The sequence below is a fragment of the Pagrus major genome, chromosome 20, assembly GCF_040436345.1.
Source record: "Pagrus major chromosome 20, Pma_NU_1.0".
Lineage (NCBI taxonomy): Eukaryota > Metazoa > Chordata > Actinopteri > Spariformes > Sparidae > Pagrus > Pagrus major.
The window spans coordinates 8,433,133-8,454,432 of record NC_133234.1 but is presented as its reverse complement, the minus strand read 5'-3'; positions in this window follow the sequence as shown (position 1 = coordinate 8,454,432).

The window sequence follows — 21,300 nt, the reverse complement described above, 5'->3', positions numbered from 1 at the left end:
CTGCCGGTCGTTGGTTTATGTTAGCAGACTAAGCTAATGTTAGCTACTGTTGCTCTCTGTTAGCAAAGCGTGCATAAAGTCACATAGTCACATAAAAAGAAATCCACAGTCCAGCAGCATTAACTTGAACGGGGAAGGTCTCATTTTTCATGTCACGTTACAATCACCTCAAATATGGCCAATAAAAAGTGATTAATGCATGTTATTTGCTGCAAATTGTTATATAGAGCCCCTTTAAAATCTGTATATCAACTTAGTTTTATTCTGTAGGGAGGAACACTGAGCAACTCGGTCACACGGTGTCATCAGCTGGTGTTACTCATTCTCGAGAAAGAGCCACCGCAGATGATGACACCTATAACTGGTTTGCTTAATGTTCCTCCTTTAAAAAACAAAGTCGATACACAGACTTTAAAGGGGCCCTATATAACAATTTCTAGCAATTCACAGAAGTTTCAGACATTTGCGGCTTTATTTCAAATTTTCCCCTAAAATCAAATTTTGTATAGCTGGCTGTGTTTAGTTCAACCAGTGGCTTGACATTAAAGTTAATTGTTTTAATTATAAAAAAAAACACATTTCTGTCTGTCTGATTCAAAAACATTGTGCCATTATGAAAGGGGCTCTGTGGAACTTCTGTGCTGTGCTGGAGGCCGGTCGTTAGTTTATGGTCGGGACTTCATATCTAAACTAACGTTAGCTACTGTTGCTCTCTGTTAGCGAGGCGGAGCGGCACTGAGACGAGGCACTCGAGAACGTGCTTAAAGTCACATCCTTTGAATTCATTTTTCCCTCCACATTACAATCCACATAAATATGGCCAGTCAAAAAGTGATTAATACATTTAAATTACTACAAATTGTTACAAAGAGCCCCTTTAAAATCTGTGGATCCGCTTAGCTTTGTTTTTTAGCGAGGAACATTAAGCAACCCAGTCACAAGGTGTCATCATCTGTGGTGGCTCTTTCTCTAGAATGAGCAATGAGGGATGTGTGTTCCCACATATTGGCTGCATATATATACCAAGAATTTTCCTCCTCTGTGACTCTGACTAGTGTTCAGAAACCGACGCTAACAGTTACTGTCACCGGATCTCTGAGATACATCAGGATGCATTTCTCTGCTATCATTGGATTGGGTTTTGTGTGCGTCAACATGATGCTTTTCCTTCCCGCGCAAGGTGAGTGTTGCTTTGAACACTAGTCATTTATGTATACCTGAAAGTGTGACATAGTAAATAATAATACTGTGTTGAGCCACAGATTAAATCCAGAACAGAATAGCTAGAAGATGATAGCTGCTCACTCCAGTTCTGTTACTCTCTGTGTGTTTTGCATTGTAGGGCAGCGTCAGCGTGCCACGCCTCGCCCCCCCTTTTTGCTACCAGTTCCCGAGTGCTGTCCGAAAGTCTCCCCGGCCCACATTCAAGAAGCTGTCATCGCATGCTATGAACAGCCGGAAAACTCAATTCGCAATTGCAAAATCCATGCATTCATGTGAGTAAGGAAGTCATCTTTGACTGTGTTACCTGGCTAAGCTAATCATGAGCAGACAAACCAGAAATAATGTGATGGAGAAAGCCGCCATCTTGGTCTTTGGCACAAACTTAATAAAATCACACCTGTATGATCCGGAAACTTGTTAGATCACTTGTCTGTAATGTTGGGTAATGCACCCAAAAAAAAAAAAAATTGTGAGGCATTTTGGAAAGGTTAGCTTTTTTTGCCAAAAGTAAGATGAGATGATCAATGCCACTCTCATGTCTGTGCGTCAATTAAGGAGCAATTATTTTTAACAAATTACACCATACAGCATTCAGTTGGATACGTGTGGGCCAAAATTTGGCCCTTTAACAACCCTTTGGCCCATTGATATTTTTTATTTTTACTCTCATATCATTTAAAAGTTTTGAGAAACACAGGCTGTTAAGCAGAGGGAATTTACAAGAATCAAACTGACAACCTACTTCTAAGACTGAAAAGGTGCATTGTTTTTATTCTGTACTTTTGTGTATATGTTTCTTTCTCAATTGTGAAAACTAATAAAGCAGAGGAAAAAAAATGCAGTGTTTTAAGTTATTTAAATTCTGAGATCTACAGGTCAGATATGAAATGTAAATGTCAGGCCCCTTGGCACTGCAAGTTAAATACGCCTGCCATAGAGTATAGACTTCCCAAGGTGTTGTTATCATCCTGCTGTTCTAACTCTATCCAATGCACAGACATTTGGGGGCTATAGCAATCTTATTGTCTAACCCTCGCCATGAAAGCGAAAAAGTGGATTTTCCAAAAATTTCTTACGATTCCCTCAGCGCGACTATATCTGTTCATGGCTTTTCTGGTCTATTTTCTGTCTTTCCATCCCTCTAGTTTTGTTGGTGTGAGTGGTGAAATATATTGTGTGGATCCAGGTGCCAGCTGGCTTCCGGAAAGACGCGAGAAGTTGGAGAAGGTAAGTCTAGAGAACATGCTGGAAACCTTGTTTATAATCTAATCATGAGGAGGGGTTTCAGAGTGTCTGATTATGGATGAGGGAATATAGTGTGCCACGTTCAATTGTAGCTTCAATGGAGGAGGACATAAATTATCCTATAATATAAAAACTGTCTAAGCTTAACTGTTTTTCTCCACAGAAAGGAATACATTGCACAATCCTGGGAAAGGCCTCCAACCACCACGGCACACAGATCTTCTGAGCAGAAGTCTGCAATGGCGCCAGTTTCTGTTCAATTTGTCAGCTAACGCGGATGAGATGATTCATTTCCTCTATTTTTAATTACATTAAACAGTATTACCAAAGCTTTTGCAGGAATCTTTAACATCTTCTAAACTAATAAAGAGCATTCTGAAAAATCATGTCTTGGTGTGGTTGGTTAATTTACAGCATATGTTAGCCTTTCATAGCCTCATTACTGCCTTACAAATCAGTAGAAGATAGTAAAAATAAGAAAAAAACATTAAAATCTTAAAGGGAATAGTTCGCCATTCACGTCCTCGCCTAAAGATGCTGTTATATTTGTAATGTAAGTATGGAGCCACAGCCAACGACAGGTTATTTTAGCATGACATAGAAACTGGAAACAGCTAGCCTGGTCAATTCTCTTCCTCCAAAGCTCAATAATTCTTACAGCAACAGAAATTACAGTTTTAAAGACAGCAGTTTTAGCAGTTAGCCGAGGATTAGGTTAGAAGAGCCGTGCTAGTGGTATCAATCTTTTCATCCAACTCTGCAAGAGGGTGAATACACACATTCCCCGAATGTCTTCACAATTTCTTCAGTGTTTAGGAGAATACATTTTACCACCTGATAGAGCTGCAGTCTTACATTGAAAACTTCAGGGAAACTAATTTCCAACAGATGTCAGTAGTGATTAAAAGGGGCTACATTTAAAGGACCAGTGTGTAGGATTAAGTGGTATCTAATAAAAATGCTGAGTTTGTCCATTCTGGGCTACTGTAGAAACATGGTGATGCAACAAGGCAGACTCGGTGGAAGAGCACCCTCTCTGTAGATATGAACGACTCATTCTCAGGTAACAAAAACACAACGATTCTTAGTTTCAAGTTAATACACACTAATAAAAGACAGAACCTTGAATATTATATTCCATTTCTGCCAATAAATCGCCTCTAAATCCTCCACACTGGACCTAAACTGATGATTATGTTTCACAGTTAGGCTTTTCTTTGCTGACATATTTGTGTTTTAACCAGTGAAACATTTTTGTCTCTCAGTGATTTCAACACATCACGCCAACACTGAAGACAAGATATTTGCATGCAGACTGTACCAACAAAGTAATTGAGTAACTGCTCAAAAAAAAAACTCAGTGGTGTTCTTGTTGTTCCTTTTTCTTTGGAAAAGGTGCACAAATGCACACAACCTCAAAACTCACCACACTTGTGGCATTGTGTTGTGTGATTTCACTGCACATTTTAGAGTGGCTTATTATTGTGACCAGTCTTAAGCATACCTGTGCAGCAACAATGCTGGTGAATCAGCGCATTGATATGCCACACCTGTCAGGTAGCTGGATTATCTTTGGAGTGAAGTACTCACTCACACTGATTTTAACAAAGAACAGCAATTTTATATCAGCAGTAGCGCTTAACACCATGTCATAATCTTGCAATCTTGAGAAAAAGCAAAAACTGCACTACAAATAATCTACTAGCAAAACTGAAAACACTTCTGTGCTGTGCCTGATTGTTTGTCTGTGACTGTTACTTGTGTTGAATAAACTTAACATATTGCAATGTTCCCAACTTCAAAAAAGAAATGTGCTGTTTTTTCTTTAAGGCGTCACCGTCAACTTTTTTGGCGAGCCAGCCCAGATAGACCTTTGTGGGTTTGGGTGTTTGGCTCTGCTCTCTGTCATCCTTGGTTGCTGATTATGACCTCAAGTGACATTTACATCTCAGTTGATATTTTACTCTTTAATGAGTTTACTGCAGTGTGAGAGAATCAGGTATTCCTCAGTTATACATTTAAAACTATATATGATTAACCTTTTGCCTCAAGGGTTAGTTCAGGTTTTTTGAAGTGGGTTCATATCTACAGTCAGTGTATTATCTACAGTTGATAGCAGTCTGCACCTGCCAAGTTTGTAGAAGCAGCAGGAGTACTGGTGTAGGAGCCAAAGCAAAAATATAAACAGAACACTTTTCATGACTTTTTCTGTTCACAAAAGGTTTGACATATTTTCACTCTTCTGTCTTGCCATCAGACGTTTCCAAATGTGGAACTGTAGTCATTGTGTCACTTTCTTTAAAGCCACCAGACTCCATTGCAAAAAACAGTCATTTTGTCTCAGCAGGACATGGGAGTTGCTGCTCTGCTGCGGCCTCGACCTGTTTATTTGTGTGATTGTGTGACTTTGGTGAATCCAAACCAACCCTTTAAAACAGTGTCTCTCAGTGACTTCAACACATCTCACAATCACTAGAGACAATATATCTACCTACAGATATATGTTTTCTCCTTATAATGAGAAAACATCACAAAATAATTGGGTAGCCACCAAAAGAAAAAGAAAACAAAGTGTTTGTGTTGTTCCTCTTTCTCTGGAATGAGTGTGTGTTTGACCCTTCAAGCTCACCTCATTTGTTACCAAGGAAGTTTCTTCTTGCAAGTCAGAGCATCACTGTTTACTGCAAGTGTTTACCAGTGAGAGTCTAGAATTACCTTAACTATTCATAATAACCAGATACTGTACAGAGACACACTGTCATATTGGGACCCAGGATGCCTTTCATGAGGTCACTGAAGCAATGAAGACATCTTATTGAAATCATCAGCTTCATTTTGGGTTCTATTTTCTAACAAGTCTTCATTACTGTGGAAAAATATGTTGAGCAAGATCTTAGGCTGATCCTAACATATTAAAAGAAGATGGGTAACACTTAGTGGGTAGGGTACATTAATTAACATTAGTTAATGCAGTAATAAAAATAAACTTACAGTTAATTAACAGTTAACTAATGTGCCTAGTAATGATTTACTAATAGTGTTCATGTTAACTAAGGTATTGATTTAGACATTATTAAAAAGTTTATAAAGATGCTATTAATATTAGCTCACACAGTGATAAGCATTAACTAACAGTTTATTGCATATTAATTAACTATTAATTAAATGATAGTTAATGCTTATTACTACTGTAACTAGTGTAAATTAATGTACCCTTATTGTAAAGTGTTACCAGAAAGGGAAATGTTTCCCAATAATGGAAATATGTTTGGGGCTCTGTTACATGTGTTGCCTTTTGCCTTTAAATAATCACCTTGATATCATTTTTTGGTCAGCCGGCCCAGATAGACCTTTGTGGGCTTGGATGTTGGGCTCCTAGGTCTCCGGTCTCTGTCATCCTTCTTTGCTGATCTTGACCCAAAGTGACATTTACATTTCAGTTGATATTTTACTCTTTAATGAGTTTACAAGTGTCTGCAGTGTGAGAGATTAACAGTTATACATTTTACAAAAAATAAATGATTCACCTGTTGCTTAAAGGGTTAGTTCGGGTCTTTTAAAGTGGGGTTAAATCGGGTACTTATCCATGGTCAATGTAACGCCTACAGTAGATTGCAGTCAGCACGCCCCCAGTTTGGAGAAGCAGAAGTAAAAGCAGAAGAAATTTGTCAAACTCGATGTTGGTGAACACTTTGGGACCTTTGGTATAATTGCGACATGGGGCTGTGCATTATGATGCAACATGAGGTGATGGTGGCAGATGAAATGCACGACAATGGGCCTCATCTGTGAATTCACACTGACATCAATAAGATGCTCCTGTGTTTGTTCTCCATAGCTTCTGCCTGCCTGTAACATAACCTGATGACCACCATGGGCACCCTGTTATGCCCATCATCAACATTGAAATTAGCAAACCACTCGCCAACACAAGACCATACACACTATCTGCAGTACAAACTGGTTGTGTCTATATTTTTTTGAGTGTATTTTAGCCACCTAAAAAAACTCATTGTCATTTTAAATGGTGCAATTTGTATGAATTGACCACCTGTCAAATTCATACCCACCAGACACAGGAGCCTCCATCTGTTAGTTTGTTTGTGTTATTCAGTGACTTCGATGAATGTGTCTCTCAGTGACTTCAACACATCACACACTCTTGTTCCTCTTTCTCTGGAATGATGGTGCACTCTTTCCCTCTTGCTCACCTCATTTATACCAAGGAGGTTTCTGCTTGCAAGACAGAGCATCACTGTTAACGCCAAGGGTTGGACCAGTGAGTGTTCAGAAGAACGCTATTAATTATTCACTCACCCAGGACCCAGGATGCCTTTCTCCATTCGCTGTGGACCGACACTTTTGTGTTTGACAATGCTGTTTTTCCTCCATGTACAAGGTGTGTTAATGACTAATATGACTGTTAGAGTCCTTGATGTTTAACTTAAATGATTAGGAGAATCTATTGAATTGTATTGTTTAGAAATTGAATAATACACTCATCAGCAATGAAAAGAAAGTTGTATCTCTTATTCCGAAAAGTTAATATTTTAGGAACAGGAAGTTTTAATTTTGTATTGTATAATAATGGAGAACGTTTTTATATTTCTTTGTATTTTGGAGTAGTCTGTGATATTTAGCCTTTGATTTAGCACTGGACTAGTTAACAGGTGAGAATAGATGTAGGCTAGGCTAAGTTTTTCTGTCGAGGCACTGGGTGTGCGTGTTCCCGTCCCACAATTGCTTTAAAATATTGTTATTTAGGGTTCGTTCAGCATTTTGGGAAACATGTTTATTCACTTTATTGCTGACAGTTATATGAGGAGATCAAAACCACTCTCATGTCTGTACAACTCACTTATTAACAGGTTGTATCTGTATGCAAAGTGCTTTTTAAGCCTTCTATTTGCTTCTCTTCGTAAATACTAAAATTTAACTTTGGCAGGGAAAAATTTATTCTTCAAAAAATAGCTGTCCTGAAAGAATATTTTCCTATTCCTAGACTTAATAATAGTATTGGCTGTTGTTCTGTGAATTGCAGTGATTTGTCGTAGTACCCAGTTCAGGACAAAAAGCATAGGACCTGCTCCCACCTGCTGTATGGAAGCCTCAAAGGGCACCATTAACGAACCCATCACCGCCTGCTTTGAACAAAAGGAGCACACATTTCCGGGCTGTAGAGTACATGCTTATATGTAAGTATAGGGTAGTAGATTATTCGCAAGAGCTTCATCTTGTGTCCATTATCTCATGGTGTGTTAGGTGGAGTCACCTAGCCGACACAGCTGATCATGAGCAGACAACAAAGAATAATATGAAGGAAAGAGAAACTTTGGCACAACAGTGATAGTTTGACATGCTGGGAAAGACACTTATTGGCTTTTTTAAAGAGTTAGATGAGAAGATCAATACCACTTTCTTGTATGTTTGCTAAATGTGCACAGCCTTGTGCTTCTGATGGGGATCCTTAAATAAACATAAACATCTGTATCATCTACTTTGTGGGCCTAAATTCACCATTTTGCTAGTGTAGATATTTTTGTTTAAGGCACATTGATCATATTTGATACATGTTTTCCTTTTTTCTGTTCTTGCTATAGGCCTATATACTGTTATTGTTTTGCTTGTTTTTTTACTCTTTCCTGTCTTTTCAACCCTGAAGCTTTCACACTAAGACAAAGGATTGGTGTGTGGACCCAGGAGCCTGGTGGATCACCCGAAGACTCAAGAGATTAGAACAAGTAAGTCCAGGTTTTGACCTTAAATCGAATGCAGCATAAATAAAGACATTTTTATTCCTACAATATGGGACTTTCACCTTAAATTCTTCTCCCACAGAGAGGACTACGTTGCCAAATCCTCTGACGGGTGTTCAACAGCCACACTGAAGATAATGCATCACAACCATGTACCAGATATCTTGACACTATTTCCTTCTTTTTTTCTAATAGTTAAGAGCAAATTATCAACTTTCTGTTTATAGGTACATTTAGATATGGTAATAATATCTTTGTATGGATTTTTATTGTCTTCTAAGCTAATAAAGAGTTTTGACCATTGTTGTCTCTGTGCTGCGTATTTATTGTATTTAAAGTATACACAAATAACATACCCTTAATGTCTGGAGCACATAATATCTTGATACCTGGTACAGTTTTAAAATTACTAATGAATACATTTAAAATGTTTTGATTGGTAAATTAAAATAGGACTCCATGATAGTAATGAAAATGTCATTAAAAAAGCCTTTACATCATTTTCATAATGGCCATGTCTGCTTCTTGGTAGCAATGTCCCAGATCATCCAGCCCACATACCGCATGGAATGACGGCATTTGGGCGGCCCACTCCTGTTTTCCAAAATCTGAGCCATACCATGACCACATGTCAGCCAAGAGTGAACCGAATAAACCAGAACTGGCCCAAATCTGAATCTGAATCTTCTGAATCTGTCTGGTGTGGGCCAGATCAGGGCTCATTTATAAAGCTTGCCTACGCACAAAATTGGGCTTGAAAGAGGCGTGCGCCACTTCCCACGCAAATGTTGTGATCTGTAGAAACAAACTTGATGGGAGAATGCGCGCACCTGTAAGCAAACTCTGACCCATGCCTACGAACATTTTGGAGGTGAGGGGAATTGGCGACACGAATGGTGAGGTGCTGAATTGAAGCAGATAGTAGAAATTAAACGTGAGAGGCATTCTGTGCATAATAATACATCTCACAATTGATTTCACTTCATAGCAAATGTTATTTATAGATCCATGTTATCATAAACCAAACCAGCAACCAGAAACTAAATTGTAAAAGATATAAGCCAACTCAAATCTGAAATCATATTTCCTCAGGCCTCTCTCACCATCACATTCCCTCCCCCGGAGCACAGCAGAGAGGGCTGGACTGTTCGATGATGAAATTATCATCGGGTGGGGGTTGGGGATAACACTGATCATTTTGTCAAGTGGAACGGTCAGTCTGATCGCTGTACACATAAATTCTGTGGTGCCCCTCATGTGTAATGCTGCATGGACTGCGCGGACTGTCACTGTCCTCACACTGCTAGAGGACGACTTGAATGAACGTATACAAAATGTGTTTTGTAACCTCCACCTCACCAACGAACACCTCGTTCTCTGTGCCAGAAGTATGTATTTTCTTCGTTTTTCTTTTGTTGTGGCCATGATTCACTGTAAAGAACCATCGATCAGCGGCTCATTTCCAGGGGGCGGTATAGGAGGTGGATCCATGTGCGCACATTTCCAGGTTGATTTGGGATTTATAAAAGGAAATTGCGAATTGTTGGACGTACGCCAGATTTTGGTTTGAATGAGAAATGGGAGCAAAAAAGTGTTTTTGTTGAGTGAATCTTAGCCATCAGTTAAAGTGACTATTTCTAATATTTTCACTTATTTTACCTTGCAGTCAGGCCTTTCTGGCAGGGAACTGAAGCCATTATGCTGCTTTCTTCAAAGCCACCAGACTCCATTGACAAATAGAGTAGTTTATTTTTATCTCAGCAGTAGGGTCTGACACCATGTCATAATCTTGCACTATTATTTCAAGATATTTGAGATAAAGCAGCAAAAACTGCACTGCAAATAATCTGAAAACAGTTCTGTGCTGTGCCTGACTGTTTGTCTGTTACTTGTAATTGTGTTAAATACACCTAACATGTTGTGATGTTCCTGGAAACATGTAATGCCAACATAAAAAAAACTTGTGTCACACCGCGGTGAGGTTTGTCTTGTCTTGGGTTTTTGTCTCGTAACTTCCTGTTTTATTTTGAAACCTAACTCTCCTCTCGTTTCAGGTCACTTGCCCTTCCTCATGTGTCACCGGTCTGATTGTCTCACCTGATCCCTGATTGTTTCCACCTGTTCCCCATTACCCTCATGTGCTTATAGTCTGCGTCTCCCCTTTGTCTTGTGCCAGAGTGTTTGTGTTTGTCGCGCACCCCAGCCCTCGTCCACAGCCTTGATCCAAGCCACGAATTGCGAGTTTGTATTACTTCGACTTGTGCCTCTTAAATGAGTGACCTTTTGTTTGATTATTATTATATATAATTATTCCAAGATAATTTCATAGCCTGTTGTTTGCCTCCGATGGAGTGCCTCTTTTGTTTCCTTCGTTTTTATAGATAGTCGCTAGAGTAGTTTTTGTTTATAGCCTTTTTTCTTTTCCTCCGATTGGAGTGATTTTTTTTTTTGTTACTAGTTTTTATAGCCGTTTGTGCCAGAGTAGTTTAGTTCTTTGTACTTTTTCTGTGCCTCGTTAACAGTGATTTTTTTGTTTCATTAGTCTTTTTCTTTGAGGTCGTTTTTTTGCCTCGAGTTTATTGTAGTCTTGTTTCTTGTTTTCATAGCCCATAGATTAGATTGTTTCATAGCCTGTTTGTTTGTCACCTGGTTTAAGAGCTCAAGTGGAGAAATCAAATCTCAAATAAAAACCTGCTCGTATTGCTCTAAATCTGCTCCTGAGTCCTCCTTCCTTGTCCAGGCCTGACATTGTGACTGCGTTTCTCCGTCGGCATCCCGGCTGACCAGCCCCAGTGTTTCTCTTAAAAAAATAAAGATTTTTGACCATTGTTGACTCTGTGCTGTGTATTTAATGTATTTACAGTAAGAACAAAAAACAAATAAAATATCCTTAATGTCTGGAGCACATAATATCTTGATACCTGGTAAAGTTTTAGTATTCATTTTAAATAAATTTAAAATGTTTTGATTGGTGAATTAAAATAGGACTCTATGATAGTAATGAAAATGTCATTAAACAAGCCTTTAACACATGTACTGAAGACAATTACAGAAGCCCTAAAGGGCCATGCATTCATACATTTTATTTCCTCCGTTTTCCCGTGATAACGAGTTAATTTCATTTGTTTTCTCGAGATCTCGAGTCATTATCTCGAAATAACAACTGCCGTTTTACCGAGATAACAGGATAATTTTCTCGAGATCTCGAGATAACGAAACTTTGTTTTCCCAAGATAACGATATAATTAATTTGAGATCTCGTAGTTAATGACGATCTCAAGATCTCGAGAAAATTATCCCGTTATCTTGGGAAAACAGCAGTTGTTATTTCGAGATAATAACTCGAGATCTCAAGAAAACAAATGAAATTAACTCGTTATCACGGGAAAACAGAGGAAATAAAATGTATGAATGCATGGCCCTTTAGGGCTTCCGTAGACAATATATCTATGTAGAGATATATTTTTTCTCCTTATTGGTAGAAAACATTATCACAAATTAATTGGGTAGCCACTAAAAAAATTTAAAAATAAACTAAGTGTTTGTGTTGTTCCTCTTTCTCTGGAATGAGTGTGTGTTTGTTCCTTCAAGTTAAACTAATTTGTAAACAAGGAAGTTTCTTTTTTGCAAGTCAGAGCATCACTGTTTACTACTGTTCTCAGTGTTTACCAGTAAGAGTCTAGAAAAACGGTTAATTAACAGTCAACTAATCTGTCTAGTATGATTTACTAATAGTGTTGATGTTAACCGAAACATTAATTTAGACACTATTAATACGATTATTGTATTGTATTAAAGATGCTATTAATATGAATTGATAGTGATAAGATTAACTAACAGCTAATTACACATTAATTACCTGTCAATTAAATGTAAGCTAATGTTTATTATTGTAGTAACTTATGAAATGTTTCCCAATAATGGAAATGTGTTTGGGGCTCTGTTACATGTGTTGCCTTTTGCCTTTAAATAATCACCTTGATATCATTTTTTGGTCAGTGGTCCAGATAGACCTTTGTGGGCTTGGATGTTGGGCTCCTAGGTCTCTGGTCTCTGTCATCCTTCTTTGCTGATTTTGACCCAAAGTGACATTTACATTTCCGTTGATATTTTACTCTTTAATGAGTTTACAAGTGTCTGCAGTGTGAGAGATTAATTCACCTGTTGCTTTAAGGGTTAGTTGGGTTTTTGAAGTGGGGTCATATCAAGTACTTATCCATGGTCAATGTAACACCTACAATAGATGGCAGTCAGCACGCCCCCAGTTTGGAGAAGCAGAAGTAAAAGCAGAAGGAAGCTAACGGTCAGCAGCAAAACATATACTCTATAAAAATATAAAAGCAACGTATCCCTTTATTTGATGAGGTGAAGTAAAACATCTCAGACTTTTTCTGTGAAACAAAAGTGTGAAACAAAAAGGTTTATTTCTCTCAAATTCTGAGCAGAAATTTGTTAAAACCCATGTTGGTGAAGACTTTGCCTTTTCCAAGATAATCCAGCCACTTGACAGGTGTGGCATATCCAGATGCTTAATAAACTGCAGGATTAGCGCACAGGTTTGCCTTAGAATGGTCACAATAAAAGGTCAGTTTGGGGTTGGGGGATCATTGCGACATTGGACCGTGCATCATGATGCAACATGAGATGACGGCAGCGGATGAAATGCACGACGATAGGCCTCATCTGTGAATTCACATTGACATCAATAAAATCCTGGGTTTGTTGTCCATAGCTTATGCCTGCCCATAAAAGCCGCTGCCTCGATCGATTAGTTTGTTTGTGTTATTCAGTGACTTGGATGAATGTGTCTCTCAGTGACTTCAACATATCACACACTCTTGTTCCTCTTTCTCTGGAGTGACAGTGCACTCGTTCACCTCATTTATACCAAGGAGGTTTCTGCTTGCAAGACAGAGCATCACTGTTTACGCCAAGGGTTGGACCAGTGAGTGTTCAGAATAACGTTATTAATTATTGACTCACTGTCATACTTGGACCCAGGATGCCTTTCTCCATTCGCTGTGGCCTGACACATGGGTGTTTAACCATGCTGCCTTTGCTCCTTGTACAAGGTGTGTTAATGACTAATAATGACTTTTAGAGTCCTTGATGTGGAACTTGAATCATTAGGAGAATCTATTGAATTGTATTGCATAGAAATTGAATAATACACTCATCAGTGATGAAAAGAAAGTTGTATCTCTTATTCTGAAAAGTTAATATTTTAGAATTTAATTTTGTATTGTATAATAATGGAGAAAGCTTTTATATTTCTTTGCATTTTGGAGTACCTTGTGATATTACGATATTTAGCCTATGACCTTTGAGGCAAATGAAGATCTGATGCTGCTGTAGGATATTTGGTCTTCTACAGGCTATCAGCTGTAGTATCAACTGTACTAGTTAACAGGTGAGAACAGATGTAGGCTAGGCTAAGTTTTTCTGTCGAGGCACTGGGTGTTGGTGTTCTGGTCCCACAATTGCTTTAAAAGATTGTTAGTTAGGGTTTGTTCAGCATTTTGGGAAATTCACTTTATTGCTGAGAGTTATATGAGGAGATCAAAATCACTCTCATGTCTGTACAACTCACTAATTAACAGGTTATATCTGTATCTAAAGTGCTATTTAAGCCTTCTATTTGTTTTTCTGAAAATAAATACTAAAATTCTGCTTTGGCTGGGAATCAAACTAGCAACATTTTACACATTTTTGCTCTTTAAAAAAAGTTGCTCTGAAAGAATATTTTCCTATTCCTAGACTCAATAATAGTATGGCTGTTCTGTGCATTGCAGTGATTTATCAGCGTACCATGGGCGTGCACGGACACCCAGGACCTGCTCCCGACTGCTGTATGACAGCCTCAAAAGGCGCCTTTAACAAACCTTTCAACGCCTGCTTTGAACAAAAGGAGCACACATTTCGGGGTTGTAGAGTACATGCTTATATGTAAGTATAGGGTAGTAGATTACACTCACAAAAGCTTCATCTTGTGTCCATTATCTCATGGTGTGTTAGGCGGCATCACTTAGCCGACGCAGCTGATCATGAGTAGACAACAAAGAATAATATGAACGACAGACAAACTTTTGCCACAACTATGACCGTGATGCTTAGCATAAAGATTGTTAGCAGTGGGGAAGTAGCTAGACTGGCTCAGTACCTCTTGTACATGTCTAGACCTTGTTTTCAACATCTCTTGGGAACACTAAAGCTGCCTCCCTCGTAGCCCAGTTGGATTACGTGATCATAATTAGGTTGCTTTGTCGAGAAAGACCAAACTCCTGAAAGGAGGTAACAACGTCCTATCGGCTTGCAAGCACGGATAACAAGTGGGAGCTGCATTGTTTAAATACTTTGTACTTTGTAATTGCATGTCGGTATTGTATTTTTATGTTTGGGACCCCAGGAAGACAAGAGTCACATCCATGTTCTTCTAATGGGGATCCTTAAATACACATGAACATAAACATCTGTATCATCTACTTTCATGGGCCTAAATTCACCTTTTTGCTACTGTAGATGTTTTTGTTCAAGGCACATTGATCATATTTGATTTTTTTTTCTTTTCTTCTTGCTATACACTGTAATGAATTGCTGTATATTTACGATGGATTTACAACAGTATCCTACTGTATTCTATAATAATTGTAAAATACTGTTAAATATTCATCCTTTACATGTAAATTAACAGTTAAATCAGTCATTTAACAATAACAGTAGATAACTGCAATTTAGCAGCATAAAACAGTATTGTAATGAATTTCTGTAAATTTACAGTGGATTACAACAGTATCTTACTGTATTTTAAAATAATTGTAAAATGCTGTTAAATATTCATGCTTACATGTAAATTAACAGTTAATGCTCAGTTAACAATAAGAAACTGTAATTTAACAGCATAAAACAGTATTTTCTGGCAAGCAGTGGAGACATGTACTAACATCCCTTCTCAAGTCCAGTCATTATCCATCAGCATCTTACTGATGATTGCAGGCTTATGTTTCTATTTTGATGATAGCACTTCTTTACTGATCAAACTCCTCAAACTACTCATTTTTGAGTGACAATATGTAACCTAACTGGCTATTCCTGAACTTGACTTTGGAGAGCACAGCTCCGTCATATCATTCCAGCCAGAGAAGTCCATGTGGAGTTCAACAGAGCAGGTAAATTTATGCTTATCTCCCGGAATTGGTAGTGTCCAGTGTTGTTTTGTCTGCATGATTATTGAACTGTTGACATTTCAGATGTTTCATTAGGTCTGTTTCATTAGTTCAGGTTGCTAAATAGGGCTAAGTGAAGCAAGCTCTGTAGCTAGCTTGAGCTCAATTAGCCATAGGTGTTGCTGACCTTCATAAAGTTTTTTTTATTGTAAAATTTATGTGTCATTATCTTATAATTTTTTAGTAATTTAACTTCATTAACTTCATTGCACACTAGTTTTTCAAGCAAAAAAAGGCAGTAAAGACGATAATCTCGTATATGTCAGTTTCGTTCTCTGTGGTGACACCCATGGTGTTACAGTGGCTAAGCAGTAGGCTAAACCGAAAAAGACCGGTAAAAAACAGTAGGCGACACGCCAAGCGGCTTCACCTGAAGCAAGCTTATTTTATTTATTTATTATTTATTTATTTTCAGTTTATTGCTCTGGCCCATTTATCTCCCCTCATTTTTATGTTTCTTTCTCTCCCTCCATTAGTCTTTCATATTTTTATATTTTACCAGAGACGTTGTGTTGCTAATTTTATTTATTTATTTTTTTACAGGCACTCGTCATCGGTGACTGAGAAGACCAGCCAAACGCTGCTGTCAAGTACTCACTGTTCGCTCTTTCTCTCTCTTTCTTTTCTATAATTCAGCATCTGAGGTTATGCTCATGAGTTCAGTAAAGCCTGTCACTAATGATTGTATTGGAGACAGTTTCTTCCAAATATGGTAATGCCATACCATGATTTTATTGGAGACAGTTTCTTCCAAATGTGGTAATGCAATACCTTGTCATTTTTGTAATACAAATGTTCTCAATGTTACTAATCTTACAAAGTCTGTTGTACGAATGAGCACTTTGTAATAAACTACAGCAATGTTATGAAATGTATATTCTCTTGTGTTCTATACCAGGGTTCTCGAACTTATTACTTAAAGGTCTGCATCTGATTTTTTATTCAAGGTCAGAGGTTAGGAATGATTGGCAATAAGTTATCAGTTGAATAAGTTTAAGGTGAGAGCTCTGTACTGTCGGTTCTGGGAAACGGTGTTAGAGTGAGCGCTCGTTGTACTGTCCATTCTTTGCTACTCTCCTCCTCCATGTCCTCCGCTAGCTTAACCTGCTACTTTTCTTCAGTTGAGCACAGACAGATAAACAGTGATGAATGCATGTTGTTGCTGAATGTGTTTCTGATCCGCTCTAAGCACTAGAAGGCAAGACGTTAGTAAAATACTAGAAAAGTCAAGCTGTGTGTTTATTGTAGGACTTTTGGATGTTGATTGGCTGTTGAGATGAATGTGGTAGCCTAGAGCTGGGTATTTGAGAAGCCCTGCATACTTTGTTTTTAAATTGGTGAGGATTTATATGAATGCAAAAATAGCAGATTTTATAACACACTGGCATATACTGTAAAATTACCATAACCCACAGTTCTCCTACTGTCATGTACTGTAATCCAAAATACGGTAATATACTGTTAAATAAATTATGGTAGATACGCTGTTAACATTACCATTACCCAGTTATACTACTGCCATGTACTGTAATCCAAAAAACGGCATTATACTGTTAAATAAATTATGGTAAATTATGGTGCGGTAATACTGTAATATGCTGTTAAAATAAATAAGAGTAGTTGCATTGTAAAATAACAGCAAAATACTGGCATCCTTGCTGCCAGTATTTTACTGTTATTTTACTGTGAAATTCTTTACAGTGTAGGCCTACATACTGTTTTTGTATTGCTTGAATTTTTTACTCTTTCCTGTCTTTTCAACCCTAAAGTTTTCGCACTGAGACAAAGGATTTGTGTGTGGACCCAGGAGCCTGGTGGATCACCAGAAGACTCAAGAGATTAGAGCAAGTAGGTCCAATTTCACAACCTGTTCATGATATCACAATATTTGTTTTCATTTTTATTTTTGTTTTTTCCTCCTTAATTTCTATCACTTCTCTCTAACAAATGCTCTTGATGAGATTGTTGCAATACAGTCCGTTATGAGTTTTTGTTTGTCTTACTTCTTAGTAAGTATTTAGGAAATCAAGGTTTTGACTTCAAATCAAATGCAGCATAAATAAATAATATTTTTGTTCCTACAATATGAGACTTTTACCTTAAATCCTTCTCCCACAGAGAGGAATACATTGCCAAATCCTGGGTGTTCAACAGCCACACTGAAGATAATGCATCACGACTTTCTATGCAGAAATCTTGACACTGTTTTCCTCTTTTTTTCTGATAATTTAGAGCAAATTATCAACTTTATCTGCTTATAGGTACATTAAGATATGGTAATAATATCTTTGAATGGATTTTTATTGTCTTCTAAACTAATAAAGATTTTTAAGCATTGTTGTCTCTGTGCTGCGTATTTAATGTATTTACAGTAAGAAAAAAACAAATAAAATATCCTTAATGTCTGGAGCACATAATATCTTGATACCTGGTACAGTTATAAAATTACTTTTAAATAAACTGAAAATGTTTAATTGGTAAATTAAAATAGGACTCCATGATAGTAATGAAAATGTCTAAATGTAATTAAAAAAGCCTTTACATCATTTTCATAATGGCCATGTCTGCTTCTTGGTAGCAATGTCCCAGATCATCCAGCCCACATACCGCATGGAATGACGGCATTTGGGCGCCCCACTCCTGTTTGGTATCTGAGCCATACCATGGCCACATGTCAGCCAAGAGTGAACCCAATAAACCAGAACAGGTCCAAATCTGAATCTGAATCTTCTGAATCTGTCTGGTGCGGGCCAGATCAGGGCTCTCATTTTTAAAGCTTGCCTACGCACAAAATTGGGCTTAAAAGAGGCGTGCGCCACTTCCCATGTAAATGTTGTGACCTATAGAAACAAACTTGATGGGAGAATGCGCGCACCTGTAAGCAAACTCTGACCCATTCCTACGAACATTTTGGAGGTGAGGGGAATTGGCGACACGAATGGTGAGGTGCTGAATTGAAGCAGATAGCAGAAATTAAACGTGAGAGGCATTCTGTGCATAATAATACATCTCACAATTGATTTCACTTCATAGCAAACGTTATTTATAGATCCACATTATCATAAACCAAACCAGCAACCAGAAAATAAATTGTAAAAGATATAAGCCAACTCAAATCTGAAATCATATTTCCTCAGGCCTCTCTCACCATCACATTCCCTCCCCTGGAGTGCAGCAGAGAGGCCTGGACTGTTCGATGACGAAATTATCATCGGGTGGGGGTTGGGGATAACACTGATCATTTTGTCAAGTGGAACAGTCAGTCTGATCGCTGTACATATAAATTCTGTGGTGCCCCTCATGCGTAATGCTGCATGGACTGCACGGACTGTCACTGTCCTCACACTGCTAGAGGACGACTTGAATGAACGTATACAAAATGTGTTTTGTAACCTCCACCTCACCAACAAACACCTCGTTCTCTGTGCCAGAAGTATGTATTTTCTTCGTCTTTCTCTCGTTGTGCCCATGATTCACTGTAAAGAACCATCGATCAGCGGCTCATTTCCAGGGGGTGGTATAGGAGGTGGATCCGTGCACATTTCCAGGTTGATTTGGGATTTATAAAAGGAAATTGCGTATTGTTAGGCGTACACCAGATTTTGGTTTGAGTGAGAAATGGGAGCAAAAAAGTGTTTTTGTTGAGTAAATCTTAGCCATCAGTTTAAGTGACTATTTCTAATATTTTACCTTATTTTACCTTGCAGTCAGGCCTTTCTGGCAGGGAACTGAAGCCATTATGTTGCTTTCTTTAAAGCCACCAGACTCCATTGACAAATACAATAATTTATTTTTATCTCAGCAGTAGGGTCTGACACCATGTCATAATCTTGCACTATTATTTTAAGATATATGAGAAAAACCAGCAAAGACTGCACTACAAATAATCTGAAAAAAGTTCTGTGCTGTGCCTGACTGTTTGTCTATTACTTGTAATTGTGTTAAATACACCTAACATGTTGTGATGTTCCTCCATACATGTAATGCCAACATAAAAAAAAGTAATGTGAATAAAAATGCTGTTTCCTTGACGGCTTCACCTTCATAACATTTCTGGTGAGTTAGCCCATCTAGACCTTTGCGGGTTTGGGCTCTTAAGTCTCTGCTCTCTGTCATGCTTGGTTGCTGATTATGATCTCGAGTCACATTTACTTTATTTCAGTTAATATTTTACTCTTTAATGAGTTTACTGCAGTGTGAGAGAATCAGACATTCCTCAGCTATACATGTAAAACACCATTTGCCTCAAGAGTTCGTTCAGGTTTTTTGAAGTGGGGTCATATCTACAGTCAATGTATTACCTACAGTCGATAGCAGTCAGCATCCACGAGTGTGTAGAAGCAGCAGGTGTACTGGTGTAGGAGCCAAAGCAAAAATGTATAAACACAACACTTTTCATGACTTGAAGTTAAAGATCTAAGACTTTTTTGTTCACATAAAAGTTGTGACATCTTTTCACTCTTCTGTCTTGCCATCAGACATTTCCAAATGTGGAACTGTAGTCATTGTGTCGCTTTCTTTCAAGCTACAAGAATCCATTGCAAAGAACAAAAAGTTTATTTCAGCCGGACATGGGAGTTGCTGATCGGCAGTGGCCTTGATCTGTTTGTTTGTGTGATTGTGTGACTTTGGTGAATCCAAGCCAACCCTGTAAAACAGTGACATCACCACATCAACACATTTACCGGAGACAATATATCTACCTACAGATATACGTTTTATCCCTATAGAGAGAAAAGATAATCACAAAACAATTGAGTAGTCACCCAAAAAAAAAAAAGTGTTTGTTTTGTTCCTCTTTCTCTGGAATGAGTGTGTGTTTTACTCTTCAAGTTCACCTCATTTGTAATAAAGGAAGTTTCTTCTTGCAAGTCAGAGCATCACTGTTTATTACAAGTGTTTACCAGTGAGAGTCTAGAATAAGGCTCTTAATTATTCACAATAGCCAGATACTGTACAGAGACACATATGCAAAACTATTCTCTTTTTGGGGGTTGTCTTGCTTTTGCCTCTCCATTGCACCTGTTGTCACTTTCATTTGCACCAAAGCAGGTGAAATTGATTCACAATCACTTGTGCTTCCTAAATGGACAGATTGATATCCCTGAAGTTAACTGACTTGGTGTTATACTGTGATAATTTTTTGAGCAGTGTATATGGTTCACCATTTGCTGCAAGAGTTAGTTCAAGTTTTTTGAAGTGGGGTCATATCTACAGTCAATGTATCACCTACAGTTGATAGCAGTCGGCACCCACCCAGTTTGTAGAAGCAGTCAGAGTACTGGTGTCAGAGCAATGTACTCAACAAAAATCTAAACGCAATACTTTTCATGACTTCAAGACTTTTTTTTTTTACACAAAAGGTGTGAGACATGTTCACTCTTTTTTTCACTCGTCAGACCTGTTTGTTTGTGTGATTGTGTGACTTTGGTAAATCCAAACCAAAACAGTGTCTTTCAGTGACTTCAACAAATAGCGCAATTACTGAAGACAATATATCTACCTACAGATATATTTTTTATCCTCGTAGGGAGAAAACATCACAAAATAATTGGGTAGCCTCTCAAAAAAACAAAAAAAACTAAGTGTTTGTGTTGTTCCTCTTTCTCTGGAATGAGTGTGTGTTTGACCCTTCAAGCTCACCTCATTTGTAACAAAGGAAGTTTCTTCTTGCAAGTCAGAGCATCACTGTTTACTGCAAGTGTTTACCAGTGAGAGTCTAGAAAAACGGTTAATCAACAGTTAACTAATGTGTCTAGTATGTTTTACTAATAGTGTTCATGTTAACTGAGGCATTCATTTAGACATTATTAAAAAATTATGAAGATGCTATTAATGTTAGTTGATTATAG